Source organism: Oncorhynchus mykiss, chromosome 22 (genome assembly GCF_057628025.1).
Source record: "Oncorhynchus mykiss isolate SJ-2025 chromosome 22, ASM5762802v1, whole genome shotgun sequence".
Classification (NCBI taxonomy): Eukaryota; Metazoa; Chordata; class Actinopteri; order Salmoniformes; family Salmonidae; genus Oncorhynchus; species Oncorhynchus mykiss.
Genome location: NC_143043.1, coordinates 50,166,282 through 50,185,867, shown reverse-complemented (window position 1 = coordinate 50,185,867; position 19,586 = coordinate 50,166,282). Strand labels below are relative to the sequence as shown.

Genomic DNA, 19,586 nt, shown 5'->3' with positions numbered 1-19,586 from the left:
ATAGGACAGGGTTGAGGTTGATAGGACAAAGTTGAGGTTGATAGAACAGAGTTGAGGATTCATGTGTGTGTGGTTGATAGGACAGAGTTGAGGTTGATAGGACAGAGTTGAGGTTGATAGAACAGAGTTGAGGATTCATGTGTGTGGTTGATAGGACAGAGTTGAGGATTCATATGCGTGGTTGATAGGACAGAGTTGAGTTTGATAGGACAGGGTTGAGGTTGATAGGACAAGGTTGAGGTTGATAGGACAGAGTTGAGGATTCATGTGTGTGGTGTGTGGTTGATAGGACAGAGTTGAGGTTGATAGGACAGGGTTGGGGTTGATAGAACAGAGTTGAGGATTCATGTGTGTGGTTGATAGGACAGAGTTGAGGTTTCATGTGCGAGGTTGATAGGACAGGGTTGAGGTTGATAGGACAAAGTTGAGGTTGATAGAACAGAGTTGAGGATTCATGTGTGTGTGGTTGATAGGACAGAGTTGAGGTTGATAGGACAGAGTTGAGGTTGATAGAACAGAGTTGAGGATTCATGTGTGTGGTTGATAGGACAGAGTTGAGGATTCATATGCGTGGTTGATAGGACAGAGTTGAGTTTGATAGGACAGAGTTGAGGTTGATAGGACAGGGTTGAGGTTGATAGGACAAGGTTGAGGTTGATAGGAAAGAGTTGAGGATTCATGTGTGTGGTTGATAGGACAGAGTTGAGGTTGATAGGACAGGGTTGGGGTTGATAGAACAGAGTTGAGGATTCATGTGTGTGGTTGATAGGACAGAGTTGAGGATTCATATGCGTGGTTGATAGGACAGAGTTGAGTTTGATAGGACAGAGTTGAGGTTGATAGGACAGGGTTGAGGTTGATAGGACAAGGTTGAGGTTGATAGGAAAGAGTTGAGGATTCATGTGTGTGGTTGATAGGACAGAGTTGAGGTTGATAGGACAGGGTTGAGGTTGATAGGACAGGGTTGAGGTTGATAGGACAGGATTGAGGTTGATAGGAAAGGGTTGAGGTTGATAGGAAAGAGTTGAGGTTGATAAGACAGGGTTGAGGTTTATAGGACAGGGTTGAGGTTGATAGGAAAGGGTTGAGGTTGATAGGACAGGGTTGAGGTTGATAGGAAAGGCTTGAGTTTGATAGGAAAGGGTTGAGGTTGATAGGAAAGGGTTGAGTTTGATAGGAAAGGGTTGAGGTTGATAGGACAGGGTTGAGGTTGATAGGACAGAGTTGAGGTTGATAGGAAAGGGTTGAGGTTGATAGGACAGGGTTGAAGTTGATAGGACAGGGTTGAAGTTGATAGGACAGGGTAGAGGTTGATAGGACAGGGTAGAGGTTGATAGGACAGAGTTGAAGTTGATAGGACAGGGTAGAGGTTGATAGGACAGAGTTGAGGTTGATAGGACAGGGTTGAGTTTGATAGGAAAGGGTTCAGGTTGATAGGACAGGGTTGAGGTTGATAAGACAGAGTTGAGGTTGATAGGAAAGGGTTGAGGTTGATAGGACAGAGTTGAGGTTGATAGGACAGAGTTGAGGTTGATAAGAAAGGGTTGAGGTTGATAGGAAAGGGTTGAGGTTGATAGGAAAGGGTTGAGGTTGATAGGAAAGGGTTGAGGTTGATAGGAAAGGGTTGAGGTTGATAGGAAACGGTTGAGGTTGATAGGAAAGGGTTTCGTGTAGGGATTTGACAAATGTAACATTTTCCTTAACTTTTATGCTACCATTTTTTTTTTATTGCTCAAACATGAAAAATAACATTAAATGACGTGATTCACAATTCAGATATGGTCCTGCGTATGCCCATAAGTGGCAATGCAGTTCAATCTACTGCAGTCCTGGCAACCTACCAGACAACACTCACATTACTACTGTCCTCCACCCACTCTGAAACAATGGTGTTAATGCCGTTTTACGTTCTCTGTTGTCTCTCTCCTCCATGCACTCAGTTTTCAGTGCATGGGACTTCATGGCTCACTTCTCATCAATGTGATGGCTCATTGCCGAGATGTATGACTGTGTGTTCATAGACGTTCAACAATATGTTGTTGACACCATGTATGGTGTTTAAGAGCTAGTTTTACAACAGCGAACATTTGGTAGTATAGCCTATTTGGAAAGAATAAGGAAGAGTGTTGAGGTCATTGGCTCAGTGTTCTCCATTATGCCTTTATGTTTATCAGAAGGTCCTCAAGGCAAAAGGATACCTTACAGGATCCGTGGCATTAGTGTTTTATTTATATTTATTACGCAGTCACATGGCTAATAAAATATCAGAGATGATATACTGCGTGGTATTACATTGACATTTTAGTCATTTAGCTGCAGACTCTCTTATCCAGAGTGACTTACAGTAGCATTAAGGGTTAAGTGCCTAGCTCAAATCTACAGATTTTTCACCCTGGTCGGCTCTGGGATTCGAAACCAGAGATCTTTCGGTTACTGGCTCAAGTCTCTAACCGCTAAGCTGCGTGGCGCACCATTGTTGAATTTAGTAATTTAGTCATACATTTCCACCTTGCATTTCTGCAAACCTACGATTGTGCAGATGTTGTTCATAGTTTACTTATTCACCAAGTTTGATAGGACAGAGTTGAGATTGATAGGACAGGGTAGAGGTTGATAGGACAGGGTAGAGGTTGATAGGACAGGGTAGAGGTTGATAGGACATTGAAGTTGATAGGACAGGGTAGAAGTTGATAGGACAGGGTAGAGGTTGATAGGACAGGGTAGAGGTTGATAGGACAGGGTAGAGGTTGATAGGACAGGGTAGAGGTTGATAGGACAGAGTTGAAGTTGATAGGACAGGGTAGAAGTTGATAGGACAGGGTAGAGGTTGATAGGACAGGGTAGAGGTTGATAGGACAGGGTAGAGGTTGATAGGACATTGAAGTTGATAGGACAGGGTAGAGGTTGATAGGACAGGGTAGAGGTTGATAGGACAGGGTAGAGGTTGATAGGACAGGGTAGAGGTTGATAGGACAGGGTAGAGGTTGATAGGACAGGGTAGAGGTTGATAGGACAGGGTAGAGGTTGATAGGACAGAGTTGAAGTTGATAGGACAGAGTTGAAGTTGATAGGACAGAGTTGAAGTTGATTGGACAGAGTTGAGGTTGATATCAACTCTACCATAAAGGCCTGATTTGGTGGAGTGCTTCAGAGATGGTTGTCCTTCTGGAAGTTTCTCCCATTTACACAGAGGATCTCTGGAGCTCTGTCAGAGTAACCATCAGGTTATTGGTCACCTCTCTGACCAAGGCCCTTCTCCCCCAATTGCTCAGTTTGGCCTGGCGGCCAACTCTACATAAGTATTCAGACTCTTTGCAATGAGACTTGAAATGGAGCTCAGGTGCATCCTGTTTCCATTGATAATCCTTGAGATATTTCTACAACTTGATTGGAGTCCTCTGACATGTTTTGGAAAGACACACACCTGTCTATATAAGTCCTGCTGTTGACAGTGCACGTCAAAGCAAAAACCAAGCCATGAGGTCGAAGGAATTGTTCGTAGAGCTCCGAGACTATTGTGTCGAGGCACAGATCTGGGGAAGAGTACCAAAACATTTCTGCAGCATTGAAGGTCCCCAAGAACACGGTGACCTCCATCATTCTTAAACTGAAGAAGCTTGGAACCACCAAGACTATTCCAGTATCATGCTGTGGAGATGTTTTTCAGCGGCAGGGACTGGGAGACTAGTCAGGATGAGGGAAAGATGAACGGAGCACTCAGGACCTCCGACTGGAGTGAAGGTTCACCTTCCAACAGGACAACAACCCTAAGCACACAGCCAAAACAACGCAGGAGTGGCTTCTCGACAAGTCTCAGAATGTTCTTGAGTGGCCCAGCCAGAGCCTGGACTTGAACCCTGATCGAACATCTCTGGAGAGACTTGAATATAGATGTATCCAACCTGACAGAACTGAGAGGATTTGCTGAGAAGAATGGGAGAAACTCCCCAAATACAGGTGTGCCAAGCTTGTAGCGTCATACCCAAGAAGACTCAAGGCTGTAATCACAGCCAAAGGTGCTTCAACAAAGTATTGAGTAAAAGGTCTGAATACTTATGTAAATGAAATATTTCAGTTTTTTTTATTATTATTAATTTGCAAAACATTTTGAAAAACGTTTTTTTGCTTTGTCATTATGGGGTATTGTGTGTAGATTGATGAGAAAAAAACTAACTATTTAATAAATTTTAGGATAAGGCTGTAATGTAACAAAATGTGGAAAAAGGTGAAAGGGTCTGAATACTTTCTGAATGCACTGTATGTGGCTACAATGTTGTTTGGTTATTGTTTGAACAGTTGCTGGGATTTATGAAATGCATTTCAGCATAGGGCTGGGCGATATGGCAAATAAATGACCACGATATCTATATATTTTTTTAATTCGATAATTATCACAATATTAATCAAATAATGTTTAAAAAGTGCATATCTGCTTCAGACCCAAGAATGCCTGAACAAACCACTAGGTTAGAGCGTTGGGCCAGTAACCGAAAGAATGCTAGATCGATTCACCAAGCTGACAAGGTAAAAATCTGTCCTACCCCTGAACAAGGTAGTTTAACACTGTTCCCCGATAGGCCGTCATTGTAAATAAGAAGTTGTTCTTAACTGACTTGCCTAGTTAAATAAAGGTTACATTTTACATTTTTTATTATGTGAGCTACATATAAAATTATACTTTGAGGAAAATTGTTCCATGTTTGCAGCCAGGGAGCACGTACCTGGGGTCAATTAAAATGATAAGCCTCTTGAAACCTCCCTTTTCGACTGTGCTAATTGGTAGCATGTCCTTAGCAATGCAATGCATACTAGCACTTGTGATGTCTTTTGTCTTTTCGATGTTTGCTTGTAGGGCCTAAACGCTGTCAGTGTTGACTGCTTCGGGCAAACATCCCTAGATTGGCTGGTGCTTGAGGGGCGTTTATCAATACCGTGGCATAAACTCAAACTTCCTGTATGTTGAAAAAGGTTTGTTGTATTACCAGACTTCGTAGCCACCTGTCTACGGCACAATTTGCACCAAACATTGCTCTGCTCTTGGTGAGACTTCAAAAAGCCAAACCACTTCCAAATGACTGAAACAGTTGAACCCTTTTTATCAATCATTTCTTTGTTGGAAGCTGCTCCTTCTCCATGGCTATCACCGCCACTGTTTTAGCCTAAAATCACTCATTTTCCGTGGTTAATAGTGGCTACTCCATCACTCGAGGTACTAAATGTTTTTTAGTGGGTGTGTACCTCTCCACGTGCATATTGTTACTTCTCTGCACGTTCCTGCTGCGTCACAGGTGAAATGGACTGCTGTAACTCATTATTCTATATCGACATTATCGAAAATGAATCTAAATGTTTTTATATCGTTACTGAGGGAAGTAATTACCTCGATAATTATTGATATTAATTTATCGCCCAGCCCTATTTCAGCATATATTTTCCAAGATAAGCTTTAGCTAGAACACATTTTTAAGATGATCAATAATTGCTTTTATAAAAGACTGAATAATACATCTCAGAATAAGAACTCAGAATGTGGTGAATGTACAAGATTCTGACGCTAAGATATAATACATTAATATCCATCACATCATCAACCTTTATGGGATGTTACTGACATCATTAATATTAATCACATCATCAACCATTATGGGATGTTACTGACATCATTAATATTAATCACATCCACAACAGTAATGGATGTTACTGGCATCATTAATATTAATCACATCCACAACAGTAATGGATGTTACTGGCATCATTAATATTAATCACATCCACAACAGTAATGGATGTTACTGACATCATTAATATTAATCACATCCACAACAGTAATGGATGTTACTGGCATCATTAATATTAATCACATCCACAACAGTAATGGATGTTACTGGCATCATTAATATTAATCACATCCACAACAGTAATGGATGTTACTGACATCATTAATATCCATCACATCATCAACCGTTATGGGATGTTACTGACATCATTAATATTAATCACATCAACCGTTATGGGATGTTACTGACATCATTAATATCCATCACATTCTCAACCGTTATGGGATGTTACTGACATCATTAATATTAATCACATCATCAACCGTAATGGATGTTACCGAAATCATTAATATCCATCACATTCTCAACCGTTATGGGATGTTACTGACATCATTAATATTAATCACATCCACAACAGTAATGGATGTTACCGACATCATTAATATTAATCACATCCACAACAGTAATGGATGTTACTGACATCATTAATATTAATCACATCCACAACAGTAATGGATGTTACCGACATCATTAATATCCATCACATTCTCAACCGTTATGGGATGTTACTGACATCATTAATATTAATCACATCCACAACAGTAATGAATGTTACTGACATCATTAATATGAATCACATCAACCGTTATGGGATGTTACTGACATCATTAATATCCATCACATTCTCAACCGTTATGGGATGTTACTGACATCATTAATATTAATCACATCATCAACCGTTATGGGATGTTACCGACATCATTAATATCCATCACATTCTCAACCGTTATGGGATGTTACTGACATCATTAATATTAATCACATCATCAACCGTTATGGGATGTTACTGACATCATTAATATCCATCACATCATCAATCGTTATGGGATGTTACTGACATTATTAATCACATCCACAACAGTAATGGATGTTACTGGCATCATTAATATTAATCACATCCACAACAGTAATGGATGTTACTGGCATCATTAATATCCATCACATTCTCAACCGTTATGGGATGTTACCGACATCATTAATATTAATCACATCCACAACAGTAATGGATGTTACTGGCATCATTAATATTAATCACATCATCAACCGTTATGGGATGTTACTGATATTTTTAATATTATACTTAACCCTTATTTTTCTTAAACCTGCATGGATGTTTAAGGGCTTGTTAGTAAGCATTTCACTGTGAGTTCTACTCCTGTTGTATTCGGTGCACGTGACGAATAAAATGTTATTTGATTTGATTTTATATCATAACGCTGAAAATGGATACTAACATTTGAAAAAGAGAAACCAATTATAGACCATATAAAACCTTTACAGAGAAAGTTTCAAGATGATCCAATGTAAGGTTCACGTTTTACAAAAACGTTTCTTCAAAATATGGTATGGATGTTACATCGCCTGTTCCAGTTACCCCCCCTGTCTTTACAAGACTGTAGAAGATGCAAACAAAACTCTAGACACTTCAATTTGGTCTGTAATGCGTCATTAACATCTCATCTCCATAACTAACACTGGGGGGGGGGGGTCAAACTCTGTGAGCCATGAAATATGATTGACTGACGAGACTTTTTTGAGACTTGGGCCTCTATTTTAACACACCTAATGGTAAATCTAAGCGCTGGTGCATTGGGAAAGTATTCATACCCCTTGACTTATTCCACATTTTGTTGTGCTACAGCCTGAATTCAACATGTATTCTCTCTTGTCCCTCTGCAGCAGACATGTGGTGAGCAATATGTTTGGAACTCCGAAATCGCTATTGAATTGCAGTATCTAATCTCAATAGCATACCTATAGAATCGCAACACGTATCGTATCGGCACCTAAGTATCGTGAGGTCCCTGGCGTGAGGTCCCTGGCGTGAGGTCCCTGGCAATTCCCAGCCCTACTAGTATATCTCCCCATGTTATAAAACATAATAATTGTTGTAGAAAGAGCTGATCAATCTGAAATTCTCAATATTGTTTGGAGTCGTGTACTCTTCCTCTGTGCAGCTCTAATGAAGGAAAATGAAAACGAGACTAAGATTAATGGTAAAGCACTGCATCAATCACTTTTTTATTTGTGTGTTATTTTGTCCTTGGGTTGTCTTGTCTTGGCTAATTAAGTCTGTCCCATTTAAGGGGATTTAACCATCACATTTTATAATGGACCTATTGGATTTGACAGCCTTGGAGCAGGCAGCATCAACATCTTTCTAACAGCTGGAGAGAAGAGAGTGAGAGAGGGTATTTACACTGATTTATTACCGTCCTCTATCAATCCTTGACACAGGAAAGACGTGATGATTTGACTATAATCTAATTTTACTGAAGGGTTTAATTCAGTGTTGAAAGTGGAGTGTTTTTGCTTAATACCCACTTAATCGCCACTGATACGTGTCAAAGTAGTGTAGTGGATTGCACCTTATCAATTACTAGAGCTGATGGAACAGATTTGGAATGTTATTAAGCTTAAAATGTTTATAAACTATTGTTTGAATGTGCACACGGCAGGAGGCCTATGTGTGAATGTTTCAAAATGCAATTTGCACGAGAAACACTGTTCTAAAATGTGCACCGTGGTGTCATGGACAGAGATAGAAATGTCTGTTATAAAGAGGAGAGATCTAAAGATGCAACAACTATTATGGGATGTTAATATGACTTGGATAATGCCTTTGGCTGCTAGACAATGAAAGGGGGCGGCAGGGTAGCCTAGTGGTTAGAGCGTTGGACATGTAACCGAAAGGTTGCAAGATCGAATCCCTGAGCTGGCGAGGTAAAAACAACTGTCGCTCTGCCCCAGAACAAGGCAGTTAACTTACCGTTCCTAGGCCGTCATTGTAAATAAGAATGAGTTCTTAACTGAGTTGCCTAGTTAAATAAAGGTTAAATAAATAAACTTCACAGAACCAGGAGAACGCATAATGAGTAAGCCGTTATAAAATAATTGCCTCCACATTTCTATGGTGGGATTTTGTCTTTAGGCTTCTACTTTGAAGCAAGGTAAGATGCCTCATCATATGAAATAAAACGTCCAGGTTTCAAACAATTAAGGAACAGGAAAAATATAGCGATGCTAATGATAGATGGTAGATGGAACGGCTTTCCCAAAAACATTCTCTATTAATTGTTAACCAGCTACAAAGCTAGCCTATGCCTGCCTACCTGTCAGAATGATATGATTATATCATCAATCCAGTGGCTATTTATTTTGCAAACTCCATCTCATGTGCTAATCAAACAGTAGTGCTAGGTGCCTGCACACTTGAATTAAAGGGGAACTGCTCTCAGAAATCAAAATGTATTAGATTCTACTTAGACCTCAAAAGTGGTCTCCCTGATGTGGTTTAAGCATTGGTATGGACTTAGAACATACAATTGTGTTGTTTTTCTGTAAAATAAGTCAAATAAAAAATTGTGACTTTGAGAACACAAATCTGAAAAAAAATTGTAGAGAATCTGAAACCTGTGAAATTCTGGCTCAGTTTATCTGTTTCAATAGTAGGTCTACTATTATCCTACTGGACAGTACAGCTTGGGTTGGTCTACTATTATCCTACTGGACAGTACAGCTTGGGTTGGTCTACTATTATCCTACTGGACAGTACAGCTTGGGTTGGTCTACTATTATCCTACTGACCAGTACAGCTTGGGTTGGTCTACTATTAACCTACTGAACAGTACAGCTTGGGTTAGCCTGACTGTGAAAGACCAATATGGGCTTCATCATTTTAGATCATTCAGAGTGTATGTCACTGCTTCTCATAGAATTGTTCACGAAGGGGGCCTTTTTCCTTCACCGGGCCATTTGGAAATGTTTGGGGGAAATTAGAGTCCAGGCTCCACGACACCACTGGAGTTACCGTAGCTCCAAAGTCTCATCGCTTTTACAACATGTTCTTTGTCATTTTAGCTGATGTTATCCTTTTGCCCGTTTTGATTGGTTTTGAACTGAGGATAGGACATGTTTGGATATTCAAATATTAAGAAGTTGAGATTTTCCTAAAGCCATCTAGAACTGTGTGAGGATGAACTCCCACTATTGGTAAAGAGGATCTAGCCAGTCCATGTATTCTGGTTATTTCTCAGTCTGTTCTTATGTGTCAGTGTAAACACCTCTAACGTAGCAGTAAGAGACTTGCATGCAAAGGCATTCTGGGGATGTTTTTGCATGCTGTTCATTGCAGTGTTATCAATTGGCTTTGTTTGGTGTCATTTCTCCTGGTTGTAAAAAGAACCAAGAGCAAGGTCCTGCTGGGTAACTGATGTTTGACTAGGGTCTGTCACCAATCCGCTGGACACAGTGTCATTCAGTGTCCCTACATGGAGCTGCTCAAGGCATTCTTTAGACCAAACTGTAAAAAGTGACAATGTGCTACTGTTCAGTCAATGTGAATCAAACACAGTCAATATTCAGATTCAACTTCAAACAGGAACCAGCTATTTGAAATGTCCTCATTTTATATTTTTCTCTGAATGACGCTAATACCTAGAATTTTGTGAGAAGTTGAGCAACAAGGATTAGATGGGAAGAATTCAACTTCCCATCTTTCAAGCTGAACATAACATAGCTGGCTTTCTGTATGCATTAGCTTAGCGCTTGATGATTACAGCAGTTCTCAGTACAGAGGAAGTGTTGACTTCTGTTGTTTCATCAACATTAGCCTAATCAGCTCACAACTTCTGTCTCCCAGACTAGCCTATAGTGAGTGGCCTAATATACAGTCAGGTCCGTAATTGTTGGCACCCTTGATCATAGCTGTGGGAAGTGCTGAAGGTGTTGCAGCACCTCCTGGTGGTGAGGTGGCAAAACTGCAAGCATCTGTGTTGCAATTTTTAAACAACGAATACATAATTTCTCTGTTAAATTATTATTGTGAATAATAATGAGATTGGGGAGAGTGAAAATGGCATTTTATTACACCTTCACTTATACAATTTAAATGTTTGATTTCGTTACTTTTGTGTTAATTGGGCTCAAAACCATTCCATATATGTATGTATACACAACAGTCAGCTGTTTGTCTTGTCAATTTGACTGTGTTCAGGTGTGTTAGTAATTGGTTTATGTCTTGAAAGGTGGTCTGTTTTGAATAGTGGGAGAGGAATGCTTGGAAGAGGTAGACATGCTATCAAATTCAATCAATCAAATTTATTTTATATAGCCCTTCGTACATCAGCTGATATCTCAAAGTGCTATATGCTCTGCGGGAAAAGTGTTTTTGTTTTAATAATCTTTTATGGTATGTTTTAACCTCTTTAAAACCATCTGTTTTATAGCCTAAAATATTTATTTAATTCGGACAATTGTCCGTCCAGTTATTCTTGTTTAATCTCTTGATTTGTACGGGGTACGGCCAGCTGTGTCACAGGGAGAGAAACAAAACGTGGGATATTTATATATGGGTCCCATTGTGCGTGTAGAGCTCACAGCTCTGTGATATGTTCTTATATATATATTCAGTTGTGGGGGTTTGAATTCGGACACGCACTCTGCTGTACGATAGACAGTTTAGTTTGTGTTAAGTCAGGCCTCTCTGTCCTTCTCGCTCTCCCCCGTGTCTCTGTCCCTCTCCCCCAGGACCTAAAATGAACACCCGCCAAATGCGGGGGGGGGGGGGGGGGGATGCTCCAGTAAAAAGTGAAGTACGATCATGGCAAACACTGCAGTAGCTGTTTTCAAAGTATTTCTGCCTGACGCTGCAACACTGCATGGCTGGGGACTGTGCGCACCTGAAGAGCTGAGTGACAGATTCATTTTTAGAAGCGCTGCGCGGAGGGATAAAAGTTGTTCTAATTTTTACTTGAAACATAAGTTTACTGAAGTGAAACTTTTGTTGTTGTGTTTCTTGGCTATTTACATTGTTTTGTTCACAAGCTAGGTTGTTTTTCAATGTTTGAGTTTCAACTGCTAGGGAAGAGAAGCAAATGGGGATACTAGTCAGACTCTCAATCTCACAGGCATAAACAGGGTTGCCAGGTCTAGCTAAAATGTATAGCCCATGACCTCGAGAAACCTGCCCACAAGGAAAACTAGCCCTATTTATTATTATTTTGCAGCAAGAGATGCCTTGCCACATTTATCCAATAAACCCTTTTTCCATAACATTATCGAGCGAATTAAGGAATATTGACTTGATTTGTTAGAACGTAGACTAAGAAACTAAATGTGTTTTTTCCATCAAAATAATAATTATTGCAACCTTAAGAATATGTCCCAAGAGAAAAGATAAACTTGCCAGATCACTTTCTATCAATGGATGTCGATTTTACTTGTTTTTCTGCAATGATTAAGCAATAAGGCCCGAGGAGGTGTGGTGGGCTATATGGCCAATATAGCATGGCTAAGGCCTGTTCTTAGGACACAAACCCCCTGAGGTGCCTTATTGCTATTATAAACTGGTTACCAACCCGTGGTATACGGTCTGATATACCGTGGCTTTCAACCAATCAGCATGGCTCAAACCACCCAGTTTATAATTGTGAAATTGTGAAATAAATCCAGATTGTGCGTGTGCATAACTATAGATAAATCCGACAGGAGAGTTTGAGTGATGAAAGTTGGGCAGAGGATCTCTGTGCAAGAAACACTTGGACAAACTTTTTTAACCCCCTAAATAAAATAATAATAATAATCTAAAAAAACACTAATTTCTAAAAATGAATTTTAGGCTATTTTCTGGGAATTGTGCAGTTATTATGTGTCAGATGTCAAGATTACATGGCTACCACAGCATTCTGCAGTGATATGTCATCCCATCTGGTGTGCGCTTAGTGGGACTATAATTTGTTTTCTAACAGGACATCGACTCAACAAACCTTCAGGCTGTGTTTGGGCTATATCAAATCAAATTGTATTGTATACACATGGTTAACAGATGTTAATGCTAGCGAGTGTAGCGAAATGCTTGTGCTTCTAGTTCCGACCGTTCAGTAATATCTAACAAGTAATCTAACAATTTCACAACAACTACATTATACACACAAGTGTAAAGGAATGAATAAGAATATGTACATATAAATATATGGATGAGCGATGGTCGTGCGGCATAGGCAAGATAGATGGTATAGAGATGGTGTAGATGGCAAGATGCAATAGATGGTATAGAGTACAGTATATAAATATGAGATGAGTAATGTAGGACATGTAAACATTATATAAAGTGGCATTATTTAAAGTGACTAGTGATACATTACATAAAGATGGCAAGATGCAGTAGATGGTATAGAGAACAGTATATACATATGAGATGAGTAATGTAGGACATGTAAACATTATATAAAGTGGCATTGTTTAAAGTGACTAGTGATACATTTATTACATCCACTTTTTTATTATTAAAGTGGCTAGAGATGTGAGACAGTGTGTTGGCAGCAGCCACTCTCCTTGATTTGACCAAGAAGGAGAGTGATCAGCTGACCTGGCTTCCACAATCACCCAACCTCAACCCAATTGAGATGGTTTGGGATGAGTTGGACCGCAGAGTGAAGGAAAAGCAGCCAAGAAGTGCTCAGCATACGTGGGAACTCCTTCAAGACTGTTGGAAAAGGATTTAAGGTGACGCTGGTTGAGAGAATGCCCAGAGTGTGCAAAGCTATCATCAAGGCAAAGGGTGGCTACTTTGAAGAATCTCAAATACAAAATATATTTAGATTTGTTTAACACTTTTTTGGTTACTACATGATTCCATATGTGTTATTTCATAGTTTTGATGTCTTTACTATTATTCTACAATGTAGAAGACATCATTCCTAGGCAGCATGTGAGTTTCAAGTTTACAAGTTTCAAGCTTAGAATTTAGCCAACAATTTCTACCGATCTGAGTGCCAGTTATGATTTTCATGTGCACATTTTCGTGGAACTGTTTAATTTAAATAATAACGCTTTTGTTTTCTCAAAAACAATATCACGTGATTAATAATACAAATTAGAATTAAAATGTTAAAATCTAAAAGTTTAAATTCCACTTGTGCGACAGCACCAGCCTCTGCCATGTGGACACACTGATTCACCGTGGGCCGTTGGCAGCTGAATAAATGAGCGCATTGAACAGACTTGGTCAATGTAGCACTTCTTTGACTTACTGTTTTGAGGTGAAGAAAAGATCACTAAGAAGTTCAGCCAAATAGTGGTGGTGAGTTAAGACAATCAGAAATCAGACATCCCCAAATTTCTTACATTGGCGCGCAGCAGGCGAGTTAGCCTACTTGTCCGCCTGCTCAGGCACTCACTCTCCGTCAGCATTAAGAGGACAGAGAAACCAGACACACGCTCATTGCTAACATGAAGCGCTACAAACAAACTCAGTGTATTGATAAAATGTAGTGTAGGTTGCTACTGTGTACAGGGAGAGGGAGACACTGCAGGTTCATTGGACCCTGAGGACCAGAGCTGAATTTCACAGTAGGCAACGTAACACATAACAGCAGTCTATTCCACCGGTGTGGCTGAAACAAAGACAGGAACAGACGACTGACTGATGCCAGGCCTACGTCTGGTAGAGTGAATAACGGACTGTGTAAAAATACATGTTGATAGGGTAGAATCAGGGGCCTTGTTTCCAAGCTGCTCGCTTCCACAGGGTATGATTAGTTGTGTGTCTGATCACCACGCTCTTTCCGTGTAACCTTCCTCCATAGTTACAGTAGACCTAGTTCTTACAGGAAAGAGCTGATTCAGAAGGACTCCTTATTTCAATAACAGGATACATCGGTATAGTCTTAACGACACACCCCTGAGCGTGCCAGTCCACACACACACACACACACACAAAACACACACACACACACGCACATAGTTCCATCTATAATTCAGATCCATTTAGCATGTCACCAGCACCTGTCTTTAACCAACTAGGAACTAAGCTGAGACAAACTCTTAGCCCATTCTGATAATTATAGCTTTCTAATAGGTCTCTTCCTCTATCTAGGAAGTAGGCATGGAGATATAGGCCTATAGGTCACTTCCTCTTCCTCTATCTAGGAAGTAGGCATGGAGATATAGGCCTATAGGTCACTTCCTCTTCTGTCTAGGAAGAAGAGAAACGTGGTTAGAGCACAGTACAGTAGAGTTCAGTTCAGTAGAGCTCAGTTCAGTAGAGTAGAGCTCAGTTCAGTAGAGTATGTATGAGTACATTTACATTTTAGTCATTTAGCAGACGATTCAAGTTTGGAACATCACAGTAGAGCACAGAACAGTAGAGCACAGTAGATATGTTCAGTAGAGTACAGTACAATACAGTATATTTTACTGTACTCTAATCTAGTGTGATGTACTGTACTTTTCTTTACTGTACTGTACTGTGCTGTGTTGTCAAAATTTGCGAAACATAGACATCTATGATTGGTCCAGATTTGGTCCGGCCTGGGCTGACCAAATCAGCATCTGTGGACGTCCGGTGTGGGTCGGTTATCCATGGGCGAGGATGTTTGTTGCAGCAAATGGAAAGAGGGTAGGTGGTAGGTGTCAGTAAGAGCCGGGGGAGGTGACATTAACTGGAGAGAGAGACAGAGAAAAGAGAGAGCGGAAGGGAGAGGGAGAGGTTGTCCAGACTGTTTTCACAGTCTTGCTTTGACCACCAGATGACAGAAAGAGAAAAAAAACAGTTATGAGCTACGGCCGGGACGATACCAGAATCTTGATCTTTTTTCCATTGAAAAAATGAAAACACAAAGCAGACCAAACTCCTAGGTCCTTTCAAAACCGGCTGTATATAAAATATAGTGTTTTAGTTTTTGGAAATAAATAAATGTGAATCCGGACGACAAAATATATATTTTTCCAAATTTAGGGCTGATTTCCCTAAATTAAAACCGCTTCGTGTTTAGTTTCCTTTCAAGGGTACTAAAGAGTATCGTGATACTGGCATCGTACCGGTCTTAATATGAGCTGAGTATAACAGTATGCCTGTGGAAGGGAGGACAGCAGCAGGTGACCCAACTGTGGTTTGTAACTACTATTATTTCCCTTTCTGGCCAATTAATTTGCATTAGGCCTAATTCCGTTACCGATTTGGTAACAGAATTATGAGTTTTAATCCCTTAATAATTCTTAAACAAACTTGATATCAGTAAAAACATATTATATTATATTAAAAACAAAACACATATAACTATTGGTAGGTCTACATCTACTTGTTACTCCTGTGAACATTCATTATCCTCCCTCATGAGGGACAGAAATGAGAAAAAAAACAGAAATCAAAGCCTTTGCTTATTCCAAATTATTTGAAAATTGGTTGAAAAATGTATGTATTTATTTTATTTCACCTTTATTTAACCAGGTAGGCCAGTTGAGAACAAGTTCTCATTTACAACTGCGACCTGGCCAAGATAAAGCAAAGCAGTGTGACAAAAACAACAACACAGAGGTACACATAAACAAACGTACAGTCAATAACACAATAGAAAAATCTATGTACAGTGTGTGTAAATGTAGAAGGAGTAGGGAGGTAAGGCAATAAATAGGCCATAGAGGCGAAATAATTACAATTTAGTTTTAACACTGGAGTGATCGATGTGCAGATGAGCAAGTAGTGTGCAAGTAGAGATACTGGGGTATAAAAGAGCAAGAGGATAAATAACAATATGGGGATGAGGTAGTTGGGTGGGCTCCGCCAACCTCCCCGTGTGCCACCCCCTCCCAATTTTTGGGGGAGTGGCTTCTCGGGCTTCCATCGATGACTTGCCTCCTCATATCGTCGCCGCTCCTCCTTCGCTGCCTCTATCTCCTTCTTTGCACTACGATATTCTCCAGCCTGCGTCCAGGGTCCTTTACCATCCAGGATCTCTTCCCACGTCCACCCGTCCTGTCCACGCTGCTTGGTCCTTCTTTGGTGGAATGTTCTGTTACGATCGTCGAAATGATCGGACCAAGGTGCAGCGTGTTAGGCGTACGTTTTATCTTTATTAAAAATGAACACCTAAAAATAACAAATGGAAAACGAACGTAATGTTCGGTAGGCTACACAGAGCTGTACAAAAACAACACCCCACAAAACTAAGGTGGCAAAACAGGCTGCCTAAGTATGATTCCCAATCAGAGACAACAATAGACAGCTGTCCCTGATTGAGAACCATACCCGGCCAAAACATAGAAATAAAGAACATGGAGTTTCCCATCCGAGTCACACCCTGACCAACCAAACATAGAGAATAAAAAGATCTCTACGGTCAGGGCGTGACAACGGGAGCATACAGGTCGCAGTGGTGGGTAGTATATGGGGCTTTGGTGACAAAACGGATGGCAATGTAATAGACTACATCGAGTTTGCTTAGTAGAGTGTTGGAGGCTATTTTGTAAATGACATCGCCAAAGTCAAGGATTGGTTGGATAGTCAGTTTTACGAAGGTATGTTTGGCAGCATGAGTGAAGGAGACTTTGCTGCGAAATAGGAAGCCGATTCTAGATTTAATTTTGGATTGGAGATGCTTAATGTGAGTCTGGAAGGAGAGTTTACAGTCTAACCAGACACATAGAATATGTGGACAACAACAAATACCTATGTCAGAACCATCCACTGTAGTGATGCGGTTGAAGAGCATGCACTTAGTTTTACTAGCATTTAAAAGCAGTTGTAGGCCACGAAAGGAGTGTTGTATGGAATTTAAGCTTGTTTGGAGGTTTGTTAACACAGTGTCCAAAGAAGAGCCAGAAGTATACAGAAGGGTGTCGTCTGCGTAGAGGTGGATCAGAGAATCACTAGCAGCAAGAGCGACATCATTGATATATACAGAGAAAAGAGTCAGCCCGAGAATTGAACCCTGTGGCACCCCCATAGAGACTGCCAGAGGTCCGGACAACAGGCCCTCCGATTTGACACACTGAACTCTATCTGAGAAGTAGTTGGTGAACCAGGCGAGGCAGTCATTTGAGAAACCAAGGCTATTGAGGCTGCCGATAAGAATGCGGTGATTGACAGAGTCGAAAGCCTTGGCCAGGTCGATGAAGACGGCTGCACAGTACTGTCTTTTATCGATGCCGGTTATGATATTGTTTAGGACCTTGAGCGTGGCTGAGGTGCACCCATGACCAGCTCGGAAACCAGATTGCATAGTACGGGTGGGATTTGAAATGGTCGGTGATCTGTTTACTCAGATGACTATAGTGATGTTTCTCTAATACAGTATGATGGCTATATAATGCAACCATTGACTCAGATGACTATAGTGACTATTCATTCCATATCCATTCAAAACATATCTTTCTCCTAACTCCAAACAATTGAATAATAAATATTGATTAATTAGTTGGGTGCTTATAATTGTCCTGTATTACACATGTATAAGTGTGTATTATACGCATGTGGGAATTGGAATTGCTTATCTCCTCCCGTCTCCTCCTGAGACACCCTTGGAGAGTGGGGTCACAGCCAAGGTCAGCCATTGGCGCAATTAGGGTTTAGTGCCTTGCTCAAGGACACTTTGACAGATTTTTCAACTTCTCGGCTCGGGGATCGAACTAGCGACCTTTTGGTTACTGGCCCAACTTTCTAAATGCTAGGCTACCTGCCACCCCCTGGGCTACATTAGAGGCAAGTTCCTGGGTTCCTGGTACTGCATAGACACTGTGTCTTGTTGGTGTTCCTGGTACTGCATAGACACTGTCTTGTTGGTGTTCCTGGTATTGCATAGACACCGTGTCTTGTTGGTGTTCCTGGTACTGCATAGACACTGTGTCTTGTTGGTGTTCCTGGTACTGCATAGACACTGTGTCTTGTTGGTGTTCCTGGTACTGCATAGCCACTGTGTCTTGTTGGTGTTCCTGGTATTGCATAGACACTGTGTCTTGTTGGTGTTCCTGGTACTGCATAGACACTGTCTTGTTGGTGTTCCTGGTACTGCATAGACACCGTGTCTTGTTGGTGTTCCTGGTACTGCATAGACACTGTCTTGTTGGTGTTCCTGGTACTGCATAGACACAGTGTCTTGTTGGTGTTCCTGGTACTGCATAGACACTGTCTTGTTGGTGTTCCTGGTACTGCATAGACACAGTGTCTTGTTGGTGTTCCTGGTACTGCATAGACACTGTCTTGTTGGTGTTCCTGGTACTGCATAGACACTGTGTCTTGTTGGTGTTCCTGGTACTGCATAGACACTGTCTTGTTGGTGTTCCTGGTACTGCATAGACACCGTGTCTTGTTGGTGTTCCTGGTACTGCATAGACACGGCGTCTGTCTTTGTATTGATTTGGTATCCTCACCCGATTGGCGTCATTAACTCATTATCATAATGGTAATTAGATGCAGAGGGATTGATGTTGCCTGTGGGATCTGAGATGGCTAGTTTTCCCACTGCAATCGAGACGCTGATTACGCTCATATGAATTAAGTGAACACATGGCGTTCTGCCACACACCAGAACTGGATAATTTACAAGGCCGAGTGGGTGTCCTGTGTCTCATCTCTGACTGAGACAAGGGCGATGAGCAAGTTATACTGGGTAGGAGTTTGAGACATGCAGAGTAGTGATAGGAGGCCAGACACCACTGCAGTCCAAGGTGGATTATGAGTCACATTTCTCACCATAACAAACATCATTAAAGGCTAAAGGTAACAAACTGTAACTAGAGAAGAATAGGGTTGAACGTCCATGTTTCTAAAAATACCCATTTATTCGAGTCCTGCTGCTGGCTCGGGTAGCGAATTTAGATTGGTGGATTGGTTCAAAAAGTTGGCAGGGGCCCAAACGCTAAATCTTACCGTATGCTTCCCAGTTGACATATATAATGACAACCTTTTGTGACGCTTTTGTTAGTTTTGGTGTTCTGCAGGTTTTTTTCGGGGGGGCTGTTCATGCGCAC

The 19,586-nt window shown here is 40.8% G+C and overlaps 1 protein-coding gene and 1 long non-coding RNA gene across 6 annotated transcripts in view; one reads left to right on the top strand and one right to left on the bottom strand.

Annotated features, from left to right (window-relative positions):
* The window catches only part of LOC110502171 (oxysterol-binding protein-related protein 6), a 91,707-nt gene that overhangs the window by 9,746 nt on the left and 62,375 nt on the right, over positions 1-19,586 (top strand). The gene's annotated exons all lie outside the window — the stretch shown is intronic.
* Positions 1-19,586, bottom strand: part of LOC149972892 (uncharacterized) — a 67,770-nt gene that overhangs the window by 10,947 nt on the left and 37,237 nt on the right. The window lies entirely within an intron of this gene.